We start from the raw sequence: 23,870 nt of genomic DNA on the forward strand, positions 1-23,870 counted from the left end.
TGCTACCGCTTGAGCCACATCCCAAGCCCGAAACACATTCTTTAAACTCCTTTTATGTATCAATTTCCATTATTAATATTTGTTTTTTGCTTTTGATATAAGTGTCCCTAATGTCCTTGTTGCTGCAGCCTGCAGTTGTTGAGTGAGTGGAGACTTTTGGTGGAGAAACTCCTGTCCATGTCCTACAGGCTTTCTGCTGTGGTGTCTCCGGTCATTCAGAGTTCCTCCCCTGAGGACTTCATCCCCATGGACACTGATTCAGGTCAGCAGACAAAGAGAGCTATAGTGCTGTTGTTTGATTATTATATCATCTTTCTCTCTTCTTTGGTAATCATACCTTTGGAGAGATATAAAAGCTAAGTTGAGAAAATAAGAAAGGCCTGTAGAAGAAGGAAAATAGTAAATATTTATTGATTATGAATATATCAGTGAATGAACAATTACTGAAAGGATAGGAGCCAAGCTTAGTGTCTGGGAGGTCCTACTGTGGCATGCATGGGTACTTGAACAAGTCCAAAAAGATTGGCTATTAAAGATGTGCACAAACATAAAGTGTACCTTTAAAATGAAGTAAATTTATATTTCAGGTTAAAGTTTGTGAATGCATTTTGTAATGCAGATGAGAGCCTTTTATTAGGAAGAGTCTGAGTATATTATGAACGCATGCTGTCCATACAATGAAATACCTTGGGATGATATTTAAAGTGGCCTGGAGCAGTGTGTTTTACATGGAAAATGTTGGCTTTTTTAAAAAATAATAATAAGTTGGATAATGTGTTGGTTCATGATGCTAAGACACATTTATTTAGGTTAATGTTTTAGCTTTCTTTCTTTGTACATGAAAATAAAGTAGTCTTTGTTTTTTAACTTTTGAAAATTATTTATTTTTATGTGGTGCTGGGGATTGAACCCAGTGCCTCACACATGCTAGGTAAGCATTCTGCCACTGAGCTATAGCCCCAGCCCAAAACATGTAGTCTTATAGCTGATATTTGGATCAGGCAAATACCAGATTATTCTGGATCAAAGGTCTTGAATATTTCAGTTACCTATTGTAGAAAGAGCCTATAGGGTATGCTAAAATTCTTTGTGTAGGGAGTTTTAAAATATCTTTGGCTCACAGACTTTTAAAAAATTCTGTCTCATCTTTTGATTGTCTTTATTTTTCTCCCTTCTTCCCCATGTTATCTGTCATGCATTCTGAATTTCTTGGAAAAAAAACCTCCCAAGAACCATAGAATAAATGAACAGGATCCTTGAAATTTTATTCTGATTTTTCCTCATCTTTGTATAGTATCTTTTGGGCTAGTGTTACTTTTACATGGCTATTGAAGTTTGGGACAAAATTTCAGTGAAGAGACAAATGAGCATAACACATTGGTTGTATTTTCATGATAGCAATTTGAATCTTTATATTTCCAACAGTACCTAAAATATAAGTATAAATAATAGATGTATGGCTAATACCTGTTCTTTGATTTGTTCATCTATTCTGCATGATTACCTGTTGGTATTTTTAAAAAGTCAGAGCTTGGGGGCTGAGGTTGTGGCTCAGTGGTGGAGTGCTTGCCTAATATGTGTGAAGTCCTGGGTTGGATTCTCAGCACCACATATAAATAAATAGATAAATAAAATAAAGGTTAATCAACAACTAAAATGTGTATATTAAAAAAAAAGTCAGAGCTTGGCTAACTTCTTATTACCTAGCCATTCATTTATTCGTTCAGCCCATGTTATTGAACCTTGGCCATGAACCAGTTTCTGTTCTAGGCACTGGTACTCCGCAGTGTACAAAGTGTTGCATTCATGGAACTTACTTCTAATCTAGTGAGTGCTCATTGAGTAAAAATGAAATTTAATGTAATACTAGGACTGTAAACCACACTGAGAAAGCAGTATATTATATGATGTATTTAAAGCCAAATATGGAGTCTTCATGATATTTTTATGAAAGACTGTTTGGTTGTTAATTTTAAAGAATTTTTTTAACATTTATATTTTTAAATTATATTGCAGATAGGGAAACAACCTCTTAAAATTAATTGAAATTTATTGGACTTCTTTCACATGATAAGCATCATGTTTGAGATTCTTTTTTTTTTAACCTTCATTTATTTAATTGTTTAAAAAAATATTTTTAGTTGTACATGGACACAGTATCTTTATTTTGTTTATTTACTTTTATGTGGTGCTGAGGATAGAACCCAGTGCCTCACACAGGGCAGGCAAGCGCTTTACCACTGAGCCACACCCCAGCACACCTTCCCTTTATTTTGCTGAGGATTGAACCCAGCACCTCTTGCATGCTAGGCAAGTGCTCTACTGCTAAGCTACAACCTCAGCCCCATGTTTGAGATTCTTAAGACAACAAAGAAGCAATGTAAATGAAATGGCAGCCTTTGTTTTGTGGATGGTTATGGTTGTATTTTTTATCATATCTTCAGCCCAAATTGCCATGTTTTAAAAGTACACTTAAAGGGGGCTGGGGATGTGGCTCAGTGGTAGAGCATTTGCCTAGCATGCACAAGGCCTCAGATTCAATACCCAACACTGCACCCCCGTTAAAAAAAAAGTCTACTTAAATATCATGAAGACTCTATACAAATAATTTTCACATTACCTACTCTGTCTCTTCTAATAGAGGTTATTATCAGGTGCTGAAAATTACACAATTTTTAGTGCAGGTACCCCCAAGTGAATCTGCATGAGATGTGGAACTGGAGTTTCAGGTCTTTCTTGCAGAGTCAGCAAGCCGCTTACAAATAATTCTCAAAGAGATTCAGCCACGAGATACTAACGATTACTTCAACCAAGCCAAAATACTGAAAGAATGTGATAGTTTTGATTTGGAGGACTTGAATATCAATGTGTCAAATATTGATACTTCTGCAGAAATCAAAGGTAACATATGTAAAGTTGATATGTAATCATTGTTTTTTTTTTTTTTTTTGTATGGTACTGGGGATTGAACCTAGGTCCTCATGCATGCCGAGTAACAGCTTTATCTTTTAGTTTTAGTTGCAGCCCCAGGTGATTAAGTAATAGTAAAATATATGGAATGTTTTTTTTATATAATAAATGAAGTCTTTCTTTAAAAAAAATGGTTTTGGAAATTATCTGGTTTTAGGAATGAATTTTATAGACTTTTAAAACCAGAAAGTGATGTGTTCCAGTTCAGCATACAAGGTGGTATAGCAGAAGGCTTTTAAGTGCTAAAATCCTCTTGACAGGCCAGGTGCTGTACAAGCAGTGTTGCTCCTTGAATCTGAGTGGGGCAGCAGTCATTTCCTTGCAATGGGGTTCATCTGCTGTGCAAGTTCTTAAAGTAGAACAGCCCTTAATGGAAAAAAAACTTTAGTATTCATCAAAATGTGAGGTGCTCTGTTTTACTAGGCCACCAGAATTTCAGTCTCTACGGCTTGTTTTTATCATTAGTTGTTACTATTGAATTTTCTGTGATACTGTGAAGCAGTAGTTTCTTGATTTATTACATATTCTGCATTTTCCACTAGGTGGCGATATGGTTTTACAAAATTGTCTTTGCAATTATATTTTTAGAATTACAAAAACTATTATTATGTGCTTATTGTAATAGTTTCATACAACATAGAGATAAATACAAATTAAAAACAAATTAAAGCTGTTATTACTTCCTTTTTCACTTTCCTGTTTAGTATATGTTCTTTTATACGTATAGTATGTTATTTATATATATATTTATCATTTAATTTTAGTGGACTTTTTTTTTAAAAAACATGGGATTACAGTATAAATATTATTTTGTTAATTTGTATTTTTAATTTAAAAGTTTATTTTGGATTTTAAAAATGTCAGTACTACAACACTCCTAAAGGGGCTGGGGATGTGGCTCAAGTGGTAGCGTGCTCGCCTGGCATGCGTGTGGCCTGGGTTCGATCCTTAGCACTACATACAAACAAAGATGTTGTGTCCGCCGAAAACTGAAAAATAAATATTGAAATTCTCTCTTTCTCTCTCTCTCTCTCTCTCTCTCTCTCTCTCTCTCTCTCTCTCTCTTAAAAAAACAACAACAAAAAAAAACACTCCTAAAATACTCCTAAAGCAAGAATAAGGTAGTCAATCAGGGTAATTGTAGCTTATTGACCATGGGATTTAAATATATCTTGAAGGAGATTTTGTGTTTTTCTTTAATTTATTTTTCTTCAGTACTAGAGGTATCAAACCCAGGGGTGCCCTACCATTGTGCTACAACTCCAACCTTTTTTATTTTTATTTGAGACATGGTCTTGCTAAGTTACTGAGCCTTGAACTTATGAGCCTCCTGCCTCAGCCTTCCAAATTTCTGGGATTACAGGTGTGCACCAATGCACCTAGCTTTTTCCTTTGATTTTTCCTTTGGATAGGACAAAGGGGAGAGGGGAGAGGGCAAAGGGGTTGGAAAGACAGTGGAATGAGATAGACATCATTACCCTAGGTACATGTATGATTGCATAAATGGTGTAACTCTACTGCATATACAACTAGAGAAGCAAAATTTCTGCTCCATTTGTGTACAATGAATCAAAGAGCTTTCTATTGTCATGTATAACTGATTAGAACTAATAAATAAAAAAACAAAAGGAAAGAAAAAATAAATATGTAAAAATAGAAAATAAAGTTCTTTTCTACTCAACTGATAAAACAGCCATATTTGCCAAAATAAATAAGAAGTGTAGTTATTAGTCATTCATATAATACTTTATGGATATTAAAGAGGCAAAGAGAATTTGTTTCATTAATTTCCAAAAGTTAGACTTAAGTTTTGAAGGAATATTTTGTTTTTTAAAAAATTGATTTTGAAAACAACAAATTAAAAAATACTTAGCATGATTTCTCCTCATGGCACATGCTTGACAAATATTAGATTTTTTTTCTCCTGAATAAATAGAACATATAACAAATTGGTTTGTTTAAGTGGATTATTCTTGGGGAAATTATGAACAAGCTTGTTCTAAGAAACCTAGGGTGTGAGTAATCGAGTGTCTAGTGTTGCAATAGTTTTTTTTTTTCCCTTAAGGTAAAGAAGGAAAAACATGTGATGTAACTGCTCAGATGGTGCTGGTGTGTTGTTGGAGAAGTATGAAGGAAGTTACTTTACTTTTAGGCACACTGTGCCAGCTTCTTCCTATGCAGTCTATGCCAGAATCTTCTGATGGATAATTAACAGAGGATCAGGTAAGGCTCCAGCAGGTATCATTTTTGGTCAAGATGTAAATCACAAGCTTCTATTTATGATCCAACTTTAAAAAAATTTTTGAATTTTTCTTGAAGAAAATTTTACAGCTGTCAACTGAAAAATAGTTCACAATAACTTAGGATTTTAGACCTGTAGTACATTTCAAAACTATGGCATTTTAGGAATATTTTTATATAAGCATAGTTTTTAACCTCACTTTTTACTGCAATATTATTATTTTAATTCTCTTTCTCCATTTAACATACATAAACTTAAATTTTAGTTGAAACTCTCTAGTAAAACTCTCCAACTCTCTTAAATTTTGCAGAGGAATACAAAGTAACATATTGGTTGATTATGGATCTTATGTTTCCCACTACTTCAATAATAAAGTTGTAGTCACTTTGGTTTTTTTGGCTGACTTTTATTTTAAGACCACAAAGTTAGTTCACCATCTGGGACTGTTCAAGGGACTTGAGTGCAGTGTTTACAAGAAATTAGTTTACCACAAGCATTTCATTTGGAAATATTTTAGATTTATTAGATTTCTGTTTTTAATTGATTCGCTCTTCCTTTCCATATGGTTTCAACAAATCCATTTCCCACAGTTTTCCAGCAAAGATATATAACACATACTTTCATTTTTAACCTTTTTCAAATAAAGATAATTTTTTCCCCTAGGGTATTACAACATTCAAGAACAAAACAAATATTGTAGTATGCTAATGCTGATTATTTCTATCATCACCACGTGACTCATTCCATGGAAATAATGCTAATAATTTTATTCTCACACTCTGTGGCTCATGTGCTTGCATCTGGTTAACAGATGGCCTGTGATGTTGCAAGGCCCCAGGAAGGAGAGAGGCAAAGGCAAACAGTACACTGTGGGCAACATTATGTTCCTTATTCTCCTCCAAATCAAATAGGTGTTAATGTTCTAGAGTTACTTGGAGTGGTTGCTGGTAACTGGCTGTAGCGCCAATGCCGACATCTTTGCTTAGGAATCAGTTATGATTAATGATTACTTCACTGATGTTTACCATCTTGCTATGAAATAAACATGTGCCTTGATTTCTCATCTTCTCTTTACAAGGACAAGTTAAAACATATAGTTTTTTGGGGGTTGTTGGAGTGTATTAAAAATAAATTAAGGGAAACATTTTGTTTCCACTATAACTGAGGCAGACCTGAGAGCTTCCTATGAAAATTATTTTGCCTTGACACCTTTTCTGATGCATCCAAAGTTTTATGCAATGTAAGTGAATTTATGTGGGATAACTATGTAAAAATTCTGAATTAAGATGAAAGAGATGTTTGTAAAAAAACTCACAGACTAACAATAACAATAATAAAAAGACGGGCTCTTAAAAATCATAGAGTACTTCCAATGGTGATTTGCTTGAATAAAAATAGAATTCTGACTTTTTTTTTTTTTTGGTTAAACCTTAGTTTCCATTCTAATGCCCTGCAGTCATTTTTCCAGTGCGTTGTTCTGTGATAACTGTAGTTTTGAGAAGAAACTAATGGCTTAACAATGGATCAAAAATATACGTGATAATTGTGTTCTAACATTGAAATACTTCTCTCTATGGAAAACTTTATTCTTGATCTTGCTGACTTTAAAGAAATGTCTCAGTTTAGGAGTATTTGGTCCATCAAAATCCAAAGTCATCAAGAAATTAGTTATATGACTGTTTTTAAACAAAAAAATTCCTTCTTTAAAAATACTCTCATGTCCTTAATACCTTAAGAGTTAAAAATATAAATGACAGAGAAGAATGTAATTTACATTGGAATGGCTGGCCACACCTCAGGTATACCTTGCCAAGGGCATGGTTGCCCTGTTGCAGCTAGATCTGCTGTGCCTGATGGCAAAACTACCAGTTTAAGAGTCAACACCTTAGGTGAATGTGATTCCAACAGACCTGGACACATTGAGGCAGTGATGTGACTTGCAGGCAGAATTCCAGCCTCATGGTGGAGAATGTGAAACCTAGGTTTTATAGTACCAGCAATAACAACTATGGCAGCTTTTACATCAATGAATGGAGGACGCTGTTCCATATAGACTAGCATACTGATTATTCCCTCCACTTTTGAAAAAGTAATATAATTCTATCATAATTTGAAATTTCATGGCTTGAGGCTAGAAGACAGGGAAGATTTTTTTTTGTAGCCCAGTTTTCTTAAGACCATCCTGATTTTATGGCCCTTTGTTAAGGGGGTGGCCACTTAAATTCCACATATGTGAGTATATCTTATAATAAGGCTAACAGGAAGTAACATTTCAATTTGAGGGCTTTTGTTGCTGTTTGAAGAGAAAAACTGAGGCTTGTTTATAATTCCGAGTTTTCAGTGTTGTAGTCACAAACTATTGGAGCGGAAAGGGTCACAGAGATGATATTCTCCAGCTCCTTTGGACAGGAGGAAGCTGAAACCCCTGGATGCTATCTGGTTCTCCCAATATCACAAAGCTGGTTTGTGGCAGCTCTGGATAGGAACCTGATTCTTCTCCTTCATAGACATGTTCACATGGTGCAGTGCTGCCTTTGTTCTGAACTGCTCATTTAATTTTCCTTTAAGTTGATTTTTTTATTTCTAATACTCAAGCAAATATTTGCAAGCAGCAAGGCAGTAAGACAATTCCCTACTGAACTTTTTAACACATGATCTTTTCCTTAGATCACTTTTTATGAAGCAGTATGCTCTCACCCGCTGTTCCACGAGGCAAATGTGTTCATTCAGTGGCATGTCTGACTTTCCTCCTGCACTGTAACCATGTAATGAAAGGTTCTTTCATAATGTCCCTGTATAAGAGGCAGAGATAAAACCAGATTTGAGGAATGTAAGTGGAGACCCTTCCAGAGTGGGCAGTGCACACAGCCTTATCGCACAGCTTCCTGGATAATTGGTGTGTGTCTAGGTTTCTAGCTTGATGTTTTGCTGATACAGACTTTTGCTTGATACATTTTCTTGGTCCTCTTTCCATGGGATATCTGATACCTGTTGCCTACTGATTTTTTAAAACAACTTCCTCTACCTGGAGTAGCAATACATTTACATATCTTTTCTGATATTCCTAAAAAGAAGCTTTTGTGGAAATTTTTCATTCCTCTTCCCTCTACTCGTAATTGTTGGCACAGAAATCATATGAATAAAAATAATTCCCAACTATTAGAAGAACTTCTACTTTATTTTTATTTTATTTTTTAATATTTATTTTTTAGTTTTAGATGGATACAATATCTTTAATTTATTTTTATGTGGTGCTGAGAATCAAACCCAGTGCTTCATGCATGCTAGGCGAGCACGCTACCACTTGAGCCACATCCCCAGCCCAGAAGAACTTCTACTTTAGATTTGGTTATAACTTGCATAATGCACAGGGCTAACTGGGTTGATATATTCCCTCTAGGTTTTTCATTATGGTTTTAGATTTTTTGAAATGGACTACAAATGAAGTATATGTTTATTAGCATTTGTAAATTTAAAAGTAATTGCCTTTGTATTTTATTTTGCCCAAGATTGATTAGTTTTTAGAATTTGAATTGTGTTGCATGGAAGTTACCTTTTTTTAATTTATTTTTAAAATTTTGAGACAGGGTCTCACTAAGTTGCATCGGGCCTCGCAAAGTTGTTGAGGCTAGCCTTGAACTTGCAATCTTCCTGCCTCAGCCACTCAGTTTGCTGGGATTATAGGTATGTGGCATCTTGCCTAGCTGGAAGTTATCATTTTTAAGTTTTGAAATGAAGTTGAGCATGAAACCACATCTTTTAGTCACCTATTTATTGGCTACCTTACTATATGGGTATGGTGGGGACATAAAAAAATAATAATTTGTGGTTTTTCTGACCTCAGAGAGCTTAGAAGGATAATAAGGGGCATAAGACAAGTTCATTAAAAAAATTCAGACTAATGGGCAATGGTTAAAATGGCTCAGGATTAAGAAATTGCTAGAAAGCAAAGAATAAACATTCTGGTAAGATATAGGTGCACTCCAGAAAACTATGGCCTTTGTTGTTGTTATCCAGGAAAACAATGTTTCAGCTTTGAAGAAATCACTGTAGTAGAGAATGTAAAGTTGAAAACATTAATTATCTTACTGGAGGATAAACTTTTGTAAAACATCTCATTTAACCAAGGTGGAATTTGAAACTCAACTGTTGACATTCTCAAAGTTATAAGAAGTGACTTTGTCTTGAATTGAGTCTTATTTTTTAAAATACAAATAAAGCCCCAAATGGACATTTCTTGATTGCTGCTGTGCCAGGTACTCTACTAAATGCTTATATGCTTAATCTCATTTATTTCTCACAATCATCCTGTGAAGTAGGCTTTAGTTCACCACCCTCCTGGCTTCAAAGTCTCAGATCTTAACCACTGTATGTGCCCTTGATAGAAGTGTCCCATCTGTACTTAAATCTTCTTGGGTTTATGTATTTATGAATGGAATGAGTCTTGATTTGTCTACTATATTTATTGTAGAGATAAATAGTAAGTTTTAAAAAGTGAGTTTACATTTGACTTTTGTTGGTGTTATATTCTAGATGAACATTTAGCATTCCTGATTTGTCTGGTGATAAATTGTAGATATCTGGAGACATAGCATGTAGCTGTCTTTCCCTATGGCAATTTACATGCTATAAATACAAAAAGCATATTAATTTGCCTGCAGAAATAAGTTTATAAAAAAGTTAGAAGCAGGATATGCTAAATTAAAAGACAGTCACTTGAATTTAATTTGATATTATTTTATTTTAAAAAAAAATTAAAGTTTTATTTTAGTTGTAGGTGGACACAATACCTTTTTTTTAAATTTATGTGGTGCTGAGGATCAAACCCAGGGCCCCACACATGTGAGGCGAGCGCTCTACTGCTGAGCACCAGCCCCAGCCCCTTGAATTTAATAATAAAAAAAGAAATCATTGCCATTTGTTCTGCATTTTTAGCGTAATTCTTTTTTAAAAAATCCTGAGATGTATGCTATTTATATAAAAATATTTTGCAAATACATCATTCAGAAAGAAGGCATTTATGGATTTTTTTTAAGCCAGGTGTGCTCTACCACTGAACTATTCTCCTCCCCACTTTTTTTCTTGTATTTTGAGACAAGGTCTTCCTAAGTTTCTGAGGCTATTCTCAAACTTGAGAGACCCTCCTGCCTTAGCCTCCCGAGTGGCTGTGATGAGAGGTGTGTGCCATTACAGGCTTTTATGAACTTTAAATAGGAACTCAGTGGCACCTAATGAAAGGCAATTGAGTTGGAGTTTTCAGAGAACTTTTTAATTAAGAATTAATTAAAATTTTTTTTCTTCCTCTATTCTTACTTTTTAAGTGGTTTGAATAAAATTTGTTCTCCAGTCTGAGTATCTGCTGGGAGATGTCTGGAGGGCCCTTCTATGTCTGCTCATAGACTACATTACTCACTACTCCATCCCAGTAGTTGGGTTCATCTCTTCCTTGCATCCCCATCATCCACTGTTTTGTAGCATGAAACCTCTAGGTCATTCATTCAGGTCTGCTAGCCTTAGCTTTGTTTATGTTGCATCCATTTAGATAAAAAGACCTAGCTCAGTGTCTAACAGGTGCTTAAAAATGTCTATTCATTCATTCTAGCCTCCCAGCCTCTTCTCATGTCAATTATGCCTTTCCATTTTGGTCCACCCAAGTGTGTATATCCTGTTCAAGGCCTGGACATGAAGCCTTTTCTAATTCTACTGCAGAAGGATCTTTGATTTCTTAGAACTGGGTACTTCTCTGCATATTGATTTTTCCTCTGCCAATCCGAACTGAAAGCCTACTAAAGACAGACATTTGTTTTTATCTTCTTTATCTACCCCAGCCATTAAGCTGCTAAGCATTTTGCAGGGTTCCAAAGAAGTACTTGTTTTCTGATTAACAGTAGTTTTATATATCCTACAAAAGCAAAAAATTCATAATAAGCTTGGTTATTATCTGTGTGTGTTTCTTGGGAGATGAAGAGCAGAATAAAATGAGGAAAGACTCTATTTCACCTTTTTCTTTAAAATGTCATTCTGATTTCTGAGGCCAGGATTAACTAAGGCAGATGTCCAATCTTAAGATGACTGGTCACCCTATTAAGGTCTTTATTATATGCCTTTTGGTTTTGGTCCCTTTGGAGGAAGTTAGGATAAAGGAAGCAATGAAAGTGGAATTACTGCTTAAGGAGATTGCAAATCATTACTGAGTCCACAAAGAAGCAATTTTTTCATAATATTATGTTTTCCTGAAGTATGTTTTGATATCTGTGACATTTTGGGAAACAGAATTAACTAAGAAAGAAAGAAACTATCTCTATGATTTCCTGTTTTAATTTTCTCTGATTTGAAACACCATAGAAATCTTTTATTTCTCTAATAATAGAAATGTTGGATGTGATGAGTTAGCTAACTGGTGTTTCTTCTGGTCCCCATTTTGTAGGATTAGATATTGAGCATCAGATCTATTTTGAGGATGGAATTTAGATTTAAGTCTTGATAATTTTGTTCAAAATATATTCTGCAATTACTGTTTTGAAGATGAAATAAGACCTATTTTGTGACCTTTAGCCTCATATAATGTGACCTTTAAAAATATTAAAGGAGTAACATTGAGATATGAGGTGAATCATTAGATGTTTATAGGAAAGCTTTAACTGAAGAACATGATATATTAATCTTTGGGATATGAAAGTGTTAGAATTTTAAAAATTTAACTTTATACTGCTTTTCTGGATCTTTGTCGGCCTCGTTTCTGAGTCCTCTTTCTCTAATGACATCACTTCTTAGGTCATCATAATCAGGTAACACTATGAGCGTGGATACTTTCCCTGTGTTTAGAACCCCAGAAGGCTTATGTCAAACCAAATTAGATTATAGGTTATGGGCTGGTTCAGAACTTGGCAATTTATTCATTCTAACAGAACAACTTATGAGGTAAGTTCTGTTACAATCCCTAAAGTGAAGATGAGGAAAGTGAGACGCTACCTGTGGTCACTTTTTTAATCCTTGTGCCTCCTATCACCTCTGATACATGCAGAACACTAAGCTAGTCACTCTGCTGACATGAAGGCTGTTTCAGGGTAAGCAGATCAAAACATCCTGGGATGACTTGCCTTTCCACTCTACTGAGATCTGTGGAGATGTGGATCAAGAGATAGCTGATAACAGCTTTGGTTCTGAATTTTTTGCAAAACCTGGATTTTCTAAATCCAGTAGCCACCAGATATAATGGTATAAAGCCCAATCAAACTAACCAGTTTAACATGATAAGAACCAAAGCCACAATCACAACTAATCGTTAGTTGTGTTTTCTTTAAATAATCAGTTTAAAATTTGTTTGATTTTTCATGGGGAATAAGTGTGTTGGAAAGTGATTGGCTGGCATTCTAGCATATCCCATGATTCTGAATCACAGTGATAACTGTTGATTTTTTTAGGATATCCTTTGTACTAAATCTTATGTTGCCATTAACAGTGTATCACTAGAAGGCAGTTATTGGGGGTTATTGTTTACTGAGTGTATTGTTTCAGTTTGGGAAGGTGAAAAAATTCTATAGTTGGATGATTTTGAGGGTTTGGTTATACAACATGTTTGGTTATACAACATGTTTCTGACATGTACTTAATGTACTTAATGTACTTAATGCCACTGAATTGTAATTGAAATTAATAACTAATTAATAATTTAATTAACAATTAAAATGGTTAAAATGGTAAGTTTTGTTATGGATGTAAGAGAGGGAAAAAAAACTTTTATACAAAGCATGATTATTTTATCCAGGCCTACGTATGTGAGTGCTGTTGTTTGGTGTATTTTATATTGGTGTTGAATGACAGGAGCACACTGTAAAGTTTGTGACTCTGGCATAGGAAGGCAGTTCTAGTGTGGCACTTAAAGATGGCTGACTCTGGAGTCAGACTGCCTGGTTGTGTGTCCTGGCTCCACCACTTACTTGCCATGTGACCTTGGGAAGCTACTTACCTTTTCTGGACTTCAGTTTCCCCATTGTGGAGTAGAGATAATAATTGTACTGGGGCTGGGGTTGTGGTTCAGTGGTAGAATGCTCACCTAGTGTGGGTGAGGCACTGGGTTCAATCCTCAGCATCATATAAAACTAAATAAATAGAAATAAAGGCATTGTGTCCACTAACAACTAAAAAAAATATTTTATAAAATGTACTTATTTCATGGAATATGAGGATTAAATGAGATAATAATAAAAAATGCTTAAAACATCATCTGTCACACAGTAAGTGTTAAGTGGATGGACATCTAGGGGTAGGTTCTAAGTTATATTACTTATATACACATAAATGTAAGCATAAATTGAATATTTTTAAAAAATTTTTTTAAAGGTAAAAGAAATAGGAGATTACTTTAAACAACACCTTTTACAGTCCAGGCACAGAGGAGCATTTGAACTGGCTTACACTGGTTTTTTGAAAGTAACTGAAATACTAAACAGGTAAAACAAATATCATTTTGTGTAGGTTTTTAAAAGACTAAACGTATAAACCATGTGCTTGGAGTATAATTTAGTTTTGTCTTTTGATGTTGAAAAGAATAAAGACTTAGTTGGCTACAAAACTCTTGGAAGGAATGGTTTTCTTAGGTCTCATTGTGTGATTTACTGCAGATGATTGAGTGAAATGTCCATACCAAGTTGCTCTCTCATTGAAAGGTGATTTGAAGTCAACTCAAAAGTTTTTGCTAAAAATAGCTTTGAAATTACTATTTCTTTTCATTGAACAAAATGAATGTTTTGTCTGTTTGAAAATTACTTGGCATTTGGAATAAAATAAGAACTGGAGTTTTTGCATTTGTATGTATTATAGACAGAGAAAAACACTTAAGGATTTGGTCTTTTTCTTCATAATTTTGTTTTATAGAAAATTAAAAGGAGCAAAAAGAAGATAAGATTATTTCACATTACCTAGAAAAATACTTAGGCATATTTCATATGTTTAACCAAATGTGTATTTTTGACATAGGTGTTGGTAGTTTCATTCATTCATATTATAGATTTCCTCCAAAGAGCTTGTGAGGAAACCTTAAATTACTTAATGACTAAAGGTTCATGGCAAGTGTTCTCTAAATAAAAGGTAGTATTTTCCAGGAAAACATTTCTTTTGCCTAGAAACTTTTTGAAATGAAGCAGAGTTCTTCCAGCCTTGTAGCTTCAGCAAACATTTTATTTTGGGCTGTTAAGACATCTACTACTTGAATATTTTTAAAACTTTTCTTTCACACTCCTGGTGAAAACATTTATAAAACATCTTGGCAGTTATGGACTGCACAGAATATCTTTAAATAATCCTTTTAAAATGTCCCTGACATTAAACTGCTGATCTTGAAAATATTTTGTTATCTTTTAAACTTTTGTTTCCAGTGTAGATAAGACTTATGAATATTTTTTCTCACAATGCAACATTTTCCATTCCTTCAAATCATCTGACCAATACATATTGAATGTTAGCTGTGTGCTTGGTATTGTGTTTATTTTGGAGAATATACTACTTATTTATAAGACATGGTTTCTGTTAAGAATTTATGGTTTCATTTGGGAAATAAGCAGGGATGAAGTACACAATGTTTAAAAAAAGGTGTGCCGTGGGCACCAACTGGTTAGAACAGACACTGGATATAGGCATCCAGCATCTCTCCATGTGTATGGGGGTGTGCTGCTTGCACAGCAGCCTGGAACGTTAGACCAACACACTTGAATAAGATGAAACTGCCAAATTTTTATATGAAATTGATGTTCTGTTGTAATGGCAGAGAGAGAAAACCATAAGAATAGGCTGGTAGGTCTTCATAGGAGATAGAATTTGTGCTCATGCTTGGGTAAGGTTTGAATGCATAGGAGAAGAAAGCAGGAAAAATCGTTCAGAGGCTAAAATCAGCATGGTTTATTGTTAGGTAACTAAGTCTTCTTGTAGTGCTGCTGCTGCTGCTGCTGCTGGGATTAGTTATTAGCTAGACAGATTGAGGCCAAATTCTTATCAACCTTGAAAGTAAATTTGCTGTGTTAGGGATGGGGAGAGACATCAATTGTTTTTGATTTGAGTCAGATCATAGCGTCATAGACAAGAGAAACAATGATGGGATGTAACTTAAGCTCTTCTTGGTATACCCATTCTGTTAATTGGTATCGAACTGGTACAAAAGTTAACCTCCTTAGCTTCTTAACTCTTCATCTCTAAAATAAGAAAAAAGAATATTTGCCCTCCTGAAAGATCTCCTTGGCTTTGGTTGTATGTAGCAAATAAAATAGATTTTATAACAACTCTTTGTATTATATAATTTCCTACAAATGTGAGATTCTGTGAGATTTATTTTGGGTTGTGGGGCTGGTTGTATTAAAATAGTTTTTGGTTGGAGGTGTTAGGTTAGATAGATTGTGATGACAGATTATAGTGAGGAGAGTCTGGATTCAGTAATAATGATCTAGAACCCAGGTGATTTGGGCTTCCTTTATGTCAGTGGCTGTGAGGGTGGAGACAAAGATGTGACATTTCAGTTAACATATGACCTCAGGTAGTAATGGTTCCACATATGACAGATGGAGTGATTAGAAGAAAAATTCTGGACATATTTTATTACATTTTATGAATTTGTGTGCCAGGAATCAGGGCAGGGCTCAACTGGGTTCTTCTCCCCAGGATGTTTGCTAAGTTCAATGGGTAGAATTTAGCTGGCAGATAAACTGGTTGGAAGGGATCTAAACAGCTATGATCACACTTCTTTGATGGGGACAGCTAGAAAATTGGGCCTAACTGGGACTATGTGTGACCTCTCACTCAGCATGGCAGTCTTGATGTAGCTGAATTCTTATGTGGCAGCAGGCTTTCCTCACAGAGAACAATCCAAGAGAACCAGGCAGAAGCTATCTGATCTTTTCTGACCTAGCATTGGAATTCTCACAGCATTTTGGTTATTAGTAAGTCTCTAGATGAGGCTGGATTAATTTTCACCTTCTGATGGCAAAGTGGCAAGATCATGTTGTAGAAGAATGTATGGATGAGAGATACTGTGATAGCCATCTTTGAAAAATGAATCTGCCTCTTGAACCATTGAATGTGGGTTTGGAGGTCATCAAGGAGTGATTGCTTCTCTGGTTTTAGTTTCTAGTGACCAGAAAAATGGGATTGATATTGCCAAAATTAAGGAAAAATTGGCTTTGTTCTCAAGGAATGAGGTAATTGGTTTGATAAAGATGAATATGTTTGTTTGGTATGGATCAAGTGTGAGATAATGATGGCATATCCTGGTGGAAATATTTAAGTTACCAGTTGGAAGTAGGGAATTAGTTTAGCTGATGTAGCAAAAACAGAGATGTAGATTGTGAGTTTTTTTCCATAAGCATCATAGTTAGTAAGATCGAAGTTATTAGAGGAGAGCAAAAATGAGAAAAGAAGAGAGGACCAGGTACAGAGGCTCCTGAACTACTGTGTTGGTATAGTTGAAGACGTCCCAGATACAAGGAATGGAGAGACTAGGGAAGGCCCCGAATCTACTTCAAAGATCTCCCTCATGGCTGTCACTGGTGGCTTTTAACCCACCTGTTATGAATTCTTGGCTGTTGTTTCCAAACCATGTGCTTCTTTCTTCTTTTGGAGACATTTCAAATCTGCCAAACAGAACATTTTACATAGAACATCTTTGTAGTATGTGTGACTTTCTTTTGTTTAGTTTTTATTTTTAAGAGAAAATTTTCTTTTGGACTCCTTTTGAAAGCTTTTTATAAGCTCTTTAGTTATGAAAAACTTGTTGAGGCATATAGCATTTTTCAAACTTGCTAAAAAGAATTCTTGGCATTCATGAAAACCCACAGAAATGGAGGCCAGCTGCTGACCAGCTCTTGAACTACAGCTGTGTCAAGGAAGGAAGCACTTAAAGAGATTAATGGGTACATACCCAAAGAGGTAAACATGAGCTATGCCATTTAAACTGGTTTTTAATAGGATTATTCAGAATGTCTTCAAATGTAAACTTATTTCACTGTCATACAATCATCTAGGAATAAATAATGAGGGGCACTCTTTTTCTGGGAAATTTTTTAAAGTAACACTTGTACACATAAGATACACAAACAATATGTTAAATTTTTATAATCTGATTTTCTTATGTAGTGATTTCTATTTACAATTTGAAAAATATCATACTTTCTTTGAAAAACACAGTTACCTGTCATGCATAATTACCTGCCTAAGCATTTGGTTGGTTAATGGTTAACTACATTAAAATCGTAACTCTAAATTGAAGTTCTGATAAAATTCACAATTGCTTGTTTACTATATATGATAGTAAATTTCTTATTATTTGAAGTTGTTCTTTCAATTGAAATGACCAGAATCCTACACTAGGGTGTAAAGTTGCAGAATCTAGTTTTCATTTATCCAGCCATAAATTAAATACTTAATTAAAAGTGGACAAAATTATTGACTGCAATTCTAAATCTAGAAGGGATGTTTGTGACTACTTGGCAATATCTTATTCTTTGTATATTTGAATTGCTCTGCTTATTGCAATATTGATAGGGTTTATAAGATGGTTGCAGTGCAACCATTTTTCCACTGCTAGCTTAAAGATATAAATGCTGGCATTTAGCTGTTTTTGTCATAAAATACTTCTGCTGAGGCATGGAAATCAACACTTATGGTGGACAGAAGTAATTTAAATATGTATTTAAACTTCATTAATCATAGTTATTATAATTCAATAGAAAGACTTTTAATGAAAAATTGAAATATAATAGTAAAAAAAGCCAATTTCTTTTACCTTTCTGGAGATAGAAAGACTATGTCTTTAAATAAAATGCAATTGAATAAGAAATAAATGTTGAATGTTAATATATGAGAGTTTTGGAGGGAAAGTCATTCAACTCTGAATGAAAGAATATACAGTCTTGTCTAAAATTTAATCACTTTTTTATATGAATTCTTCATAGAACAGTCCTGTTGACACTCTGAAATGGATTAAAACGATCTGGGGAAAAGCAGAATGTCTTAATATTCACCATCTAAATCATTGTGTCTTTGGTTTATGATCTGTTAATGACTCTTTAATTTTTATTTTTAAGTCTGCTCCTATTGTGGAGTCAAATATTATCTTTTTCTTCTGGAAATTTGTGCACTGGTTTTCCAAGTCCTCATAAAAATCCTGTGTCATTTTAGCCACAGCAGAGAGACGTATTCTCAGTGAATAATCTCTATCCTAGTTTTTTAGAACTCATTTTTTTTTCTTCTTGATCTCAGGGAAATTGTATTAAGAGAACAACTATCTGTATGTTCTTCTTCCAACCACTTTTAATGGCCCTCTGGTTGCTAATTCAGTTTAGATGTTGTCCTTGTTACTGTTGTATGTGTCTGTAACTGAGACTTCGGAGTCACCCCTGAGGTTTTAGCCTGTAGTAGACCTTGGCTGTGGGGCTGTGGTGAGGAGGCTAAGATGGCCCCTGCTGATGATGTAGCTTTCTCACTGGGTCTCATTTGGCAAATCAGTTTCCAGGCTTAAGTTTCTCCATGCTTCAGGGTTCTGTTCCCTTTTAAAAACAAGCTGTACACACACACAGCCTTCCTGCACACATCTGTCAGTGTTTAGTTTAATTGAAATAATAAACATGAACCTTGAAATAATAAACACGGTACTTGACCAAAGAGTAAATGGAGTTGGAGAATTTAGCTTATGAAATAATTGGAGATTGGAAAAATTTCTAAATTAGGAAAAATAACCATCCTGAAATAGTTTAAGGAAATAATAACATTTCTCAATTAACAATTCATAAGCGATATAACTAATTGGAAGTATCAAAAAATAGCTATGTTGCCATCTAGGTGGATGGATGAAGCCATCAGAAAGCCACTTTGTAGTCAGAGAATCTGATTTATTAGCATAGAATAATCTAATGACCAATTAGGGGAGTATACAGCACATGTAATTTGATTTTGGTCTGCGGGTTTTATGCTTATCTTAGAATACTTATCCACTACGAGTGAGATAGCTCTGTGGATAGAAGTTGGACTAATCTGTTTATAGAATAATAATTTGCTTCAGTGATCTGCTGAAGACAACTCAAAGGCCTGCGCACTGGCTCCTGCCCTGTGTGTTTCTGTAGGGGCTCAGGGCATAGCACTTGGCTTAGGAAAACAGCACTTTTTCCTGTCAGCATTGTCCTCCCCCACCCCAATTTTTGGACCCTTCTTGATTTTGATGAGGAAAATTAGTGGTTCTGATTGTCCTCCACCTGCATGAAAGAATTTGGAGCTATGAATTTGAGTGAGTAGATTTATCTATTGGCTTGTTAACAAGTAGAACCATTTACCCTCACTGGGATTCTGTTTCAGCTCACCATAAGAGAAGCGAGTTGGGCTGTGTAAACTTCCTTTGGGCATTCTGCTCATTGCACCGTGCTGCTTTCCAGTTTCCACTTGGGAAAGTCTGGGGATTTGGGGTGTGTAAGATTGTGGGAAGCTGGATACATTTTAGAAAGCTTCTTTTAGAACTGGTAAACTGATCTCATAGAAATATTTTGTACAAAAATATTAATGTACAAAACACATGGTATTAGTGAGTTGTTAATGATAAAGCTTAGAGCACTGGGAAGAAACTTACCATTTTCTCTGTGGCAAAAGACACAGAATGTGTTGTATTAGTTTGAAAGGACAGTCAAATAGAAGAGCCTTCAGACAGAGAGGATGTCTGCCCTTTTAGCAGAGAGGCAGTCACTAACAAAAGCAGGATTTTGGAATTCCCCAGGACTGTGGTTGGTGACTGCATAGAGCTGGCAAGGATCCAAGGGCTGCTTCTTTACTCAGGAACCTTTCCCTTTTCCTTACTGACCCCTGGGTGTGTGATGAAGAACCAAAACAAACAGGAAGGGTTTTTTGCATTGTTCTTGGGATTCTTGCCTGTTTTTACCTCTCAGTTCCTTCATTATCATAAACACCAGCAACACTATTGCTTTGCAGTCACTTTCTTATAAAGTCATCTTTCCTTGCTTGGAGTACGCAGCAGGTTCATTAACTGGCCTCCACTCTAGATGAGGGATATTGCATTTTGTTTTATTTTATTTTATTTTATTTTATGATGTTTTATTTTTTGGTACCAAGGCTTTAACACAGAGGCACTTAACTATGGAGCCATATCCCCAGCCCTTTTTATTTTATGTATTTTTAATTTAGAGACAGGGTCTCACTTAATTGCTTAGGGCCTTGCTGAATTGCTAGGGCTGGCTTTGAACTTGTGATCCTCTTGCCTCAGCCTCCTGAGAAACTGCACACCTAGTAGGGTAGTGTATTCTTAAAGGCATAGTGACTTTTCACCATTGAGAAGCCTTAAATTCCAGCCCCCCTTTTCCACACCTGGCTTTTCAGTTTTGTACCTACCAGGGGGCACAGCTAATGTGCAGCAGCTCTACCAGTGCTAGTTGGGCCTTAATAACCCCATTTAAGAGAAGGAACATCTGCTGTGTGCCAGATATTGTGTTAGATCAACTCCTTTGACAGTTACTTTGAACCTGGAGACAATTAATAGGGTATAAATTTAGGGACAAAGGCTTATGTGGGGCCATGATATAAATAGTTGGGTGACATTCTCATCAGGAGCTTTGGGCACTTGTATATTTTAGGGTCATTGACTTCAGTAGGTCAGGGAATCACATCTTGTTGGAGTTTTAAAGCATTTCTTTAGTGATTTTATTTCATTTTTAAACATTGAGAAGTGAAGTGATTTGTTCATAGTCATATAAGTAGGTGACAGAACTAGTACTAAAATCAAATATTTTTCTGGAATTTTCTTAGAGATTAGCAATTTAACAAAAGTTTATTGATAAGTTGCTTTATATACAGGATTGTGCCAGGTGGGCACTATAGAGGGTAAGAGTACTGATAAAACACAGACCTTGTTCTTAGAGGGACTTCTAGCCTAGCATTTTAAACTTGGGAATTAGATAAGTGAGCTAGAGAATTTATAGACTCAGACAAAGGTCCACTTGTTGAGCTATCCCAGGTGATGGGAAAAATCATTAATGCTAATAATCAAAAAGCAAGGCAAGGAAAAAAGTGCTTGATGGGAGGCAGAATGGCGCTTTAGACTCATCATTTGTTGTTGGGGTGCTGCCTAGAAGGAGGACAGATGATTGGAAATACCAGTCATGAAATTGGGAGAGGAGTCAGAGTTGGAGATAGGGTGACCTGAGACTCCCCCAATTTTTTCATACTGAAGTACAGTGTCCAGGAAAGCCCTCAGTCCCAGGCAAAAAGAGAGTTGGTTACTCTGACTGGAAATATGTATTTGAAAGACAAACAAGAAATAGTGGAAACCATGAGCTTGGAAGGAGGTCTCCTAAAGAGGCTTAAGACAGAAGGGAAAAAGTTATAACCTTGGATTAATGTTTTATCTATTGCTAAAACTTGAAATATTGGTTTACAACATAGTTTTTACCTCACTAACAACTGTACAACACTTTTTATGAACCTGAACTATCCTTGGTTTTGAGCCCTATACTTGGTTTTTTTTTTGGGATTCTGGGAAAAAAAAAACAAACAAAAAGAATATCTTTTGGGGCAACATTTAGACTAATAATGTTCATTTTGATAGGCTACTTGGAGATTTCAGTAGAAAATTTCATCTTGATGTGAATGCCATCCGCTTGGAATGTAGAGATTTGCTGAATGTGTTTATGCTTGATTTAGGAAGCTAAGCAGCTGACTCCGTCACCGAAGAACATGTGTTTATGCTTTCTTCTCTAGTTACCGTAGCCTCTGTATTTGTCAGCCTGGCTTATTAGAATGGCATACTCAAGGCAGTTGGTCGATCATAAACCATTCATTTATTTGTTCAAAAATATTTTTTGAGTTCTCTGTTTGATGCCAGGCCCCATTGTAGATGCTGGTAATAGAGAAATGAACAGAAAAGAGTATGTTTTATTTTGAAGGACACATAGTAGTCACAAGAAACTATCAGATTGCAATGGTATTTTGGCATGATAAAGGTTTGGTGGCAAGATAAAGCTTTTCTTCTTGGACTAAAGTACCATTCTGAGTAATGAGAAGCAGCAACTTTCTGGGGAAGAACTTTTCAAACAATAGGAGCAGCTAGGCAAAAGTGCTTTGCGTATTTAAAGAATAGAATGGGATGAGATGAAGAAGAATGAGGTTGTCCAGATGTGCAGGGCTTTGTGAGCCACTGTAAGGAGTTTGGATTTTGTGCTCCCTGGAAATTATTTTTCTTTTTAAAATTTTCCACATGGGTGGAAAATTAAAAGGTATCTTGGGAGCTATACAAACAATAATGTTGTGGATTCTCATAAGTACCTTTGAGATTATGAACAAATAAAATATGTATGTGTGTTACAGAATTGCCTATAATGAATGGGATGGAATTGGATTGGATAATGAGAAATTTTGTTAATGTATAAAATAAATGCAGATAAAGTTAGCACTGGTCCTTTCTAAGCTGTTCATATCTTGTTCCTGACTCTTTGCCTTCCTGTTCTTAAACTTGAGATCATTTGCTTTGGTATCATTGGGAGATTGTGTGTGTGTGTGTGTGTGTGTGTGTGTGTGTGTGTGTGTGTGTTTGTTGCTTGGGATTGAACCCAGGGCCTTGTAAATACTAGGTGAGTATTCGAACACTGAGCTATATCCCCAGCTCTAGTAGATGGTTTTAGACACATAGACTATTTGAAGCAAGTAGCTCATGAAAGCAAAGATATCTTTTTACATAGAAGATAATTTTCCTCTTCTAAATCTATAGGATGTACTGCTACAAGTGTTAGGGTGTAGAAAGGCACCCTCTGACATAGTTCAAAGTCAATAATCTGCATTTTTTTTATGTTACAGGCAGATAAAAGCTTTGCTTTTATCTTGGACTTAGGGTAAATGTTTGAGAAAACTAAAATTCTGCATGACAACATTAATATGATATGAGTTTGGAGGTTATTCTGACATTATCAGATTATCTTTCCATTTACATTTTCTGAAAGACTCTTTTTAAAAATGTATAGATATGTGTTTTTAATTTTTATGATTTTATCTGTAGGGAAGAAAACAGCTCTTAGATCTTTACCAATTATCCTCCCTTTGGTTATCTGTGTATCATTTACTCTGAATGTATTGTGAAGTGTTTTAACAATCTAAAAGAGTGCTATCGTGAGTAGCCAGTCTTAGAGTTTGTTATTGTTGAAATTATTGTTTTCATTCAGATGATGCTGTTGATGACTGATGATGTTGAGTTTGAGTAAACATGTATCATTTACTTCATATCAAGGATAGGGACAAATTCTTGTTCTGTCCCCAGAATTTTCCTTGACATAACTCAGAATTGTTTAAATAGTTGGTAAATGAAAAATAAGGGGAGAAAAATAAGGAATCTTTGTAAGTAAACATTTATTAATAATCAGCAAATAAATGGCTGTTTTGTTGATTTTTATTTGTCTTGACATAGTAGACAGCCTTTAGTGATGACAGCATGGTAAGCAAACGATTTGGTAAACAGAGGTATAAGCACATCTTTGCCTTTACTCAGATAAAGTTACACATGATTAATTTCCTAGCAATTGGGTCTTGGTACATTTCTGGGAAAAAATTGCTTCATATATTAGCTTTAAATGTACTTCATGTTTCAATGTGAAATTAGTTGCTTTGTGTTTGTAGGTGAGATAATTCC

The sequence above is a fragment of the Urocitellus parryii genome, unplaced genomic scaffold (genome assembly GCF_045843805.1).
Source record: "Urocitellus parryii isolate mUroPar1 unplaced genomic scaffold, mUroPar1.hap1 Scaffold_43, whole genome shotgun sequence".
NCBI lineage: Eukaryota > Metazoa > Chordata > Mammalia > Rodentia > Sciuridae > Urocitellus > Urocitellus parryii.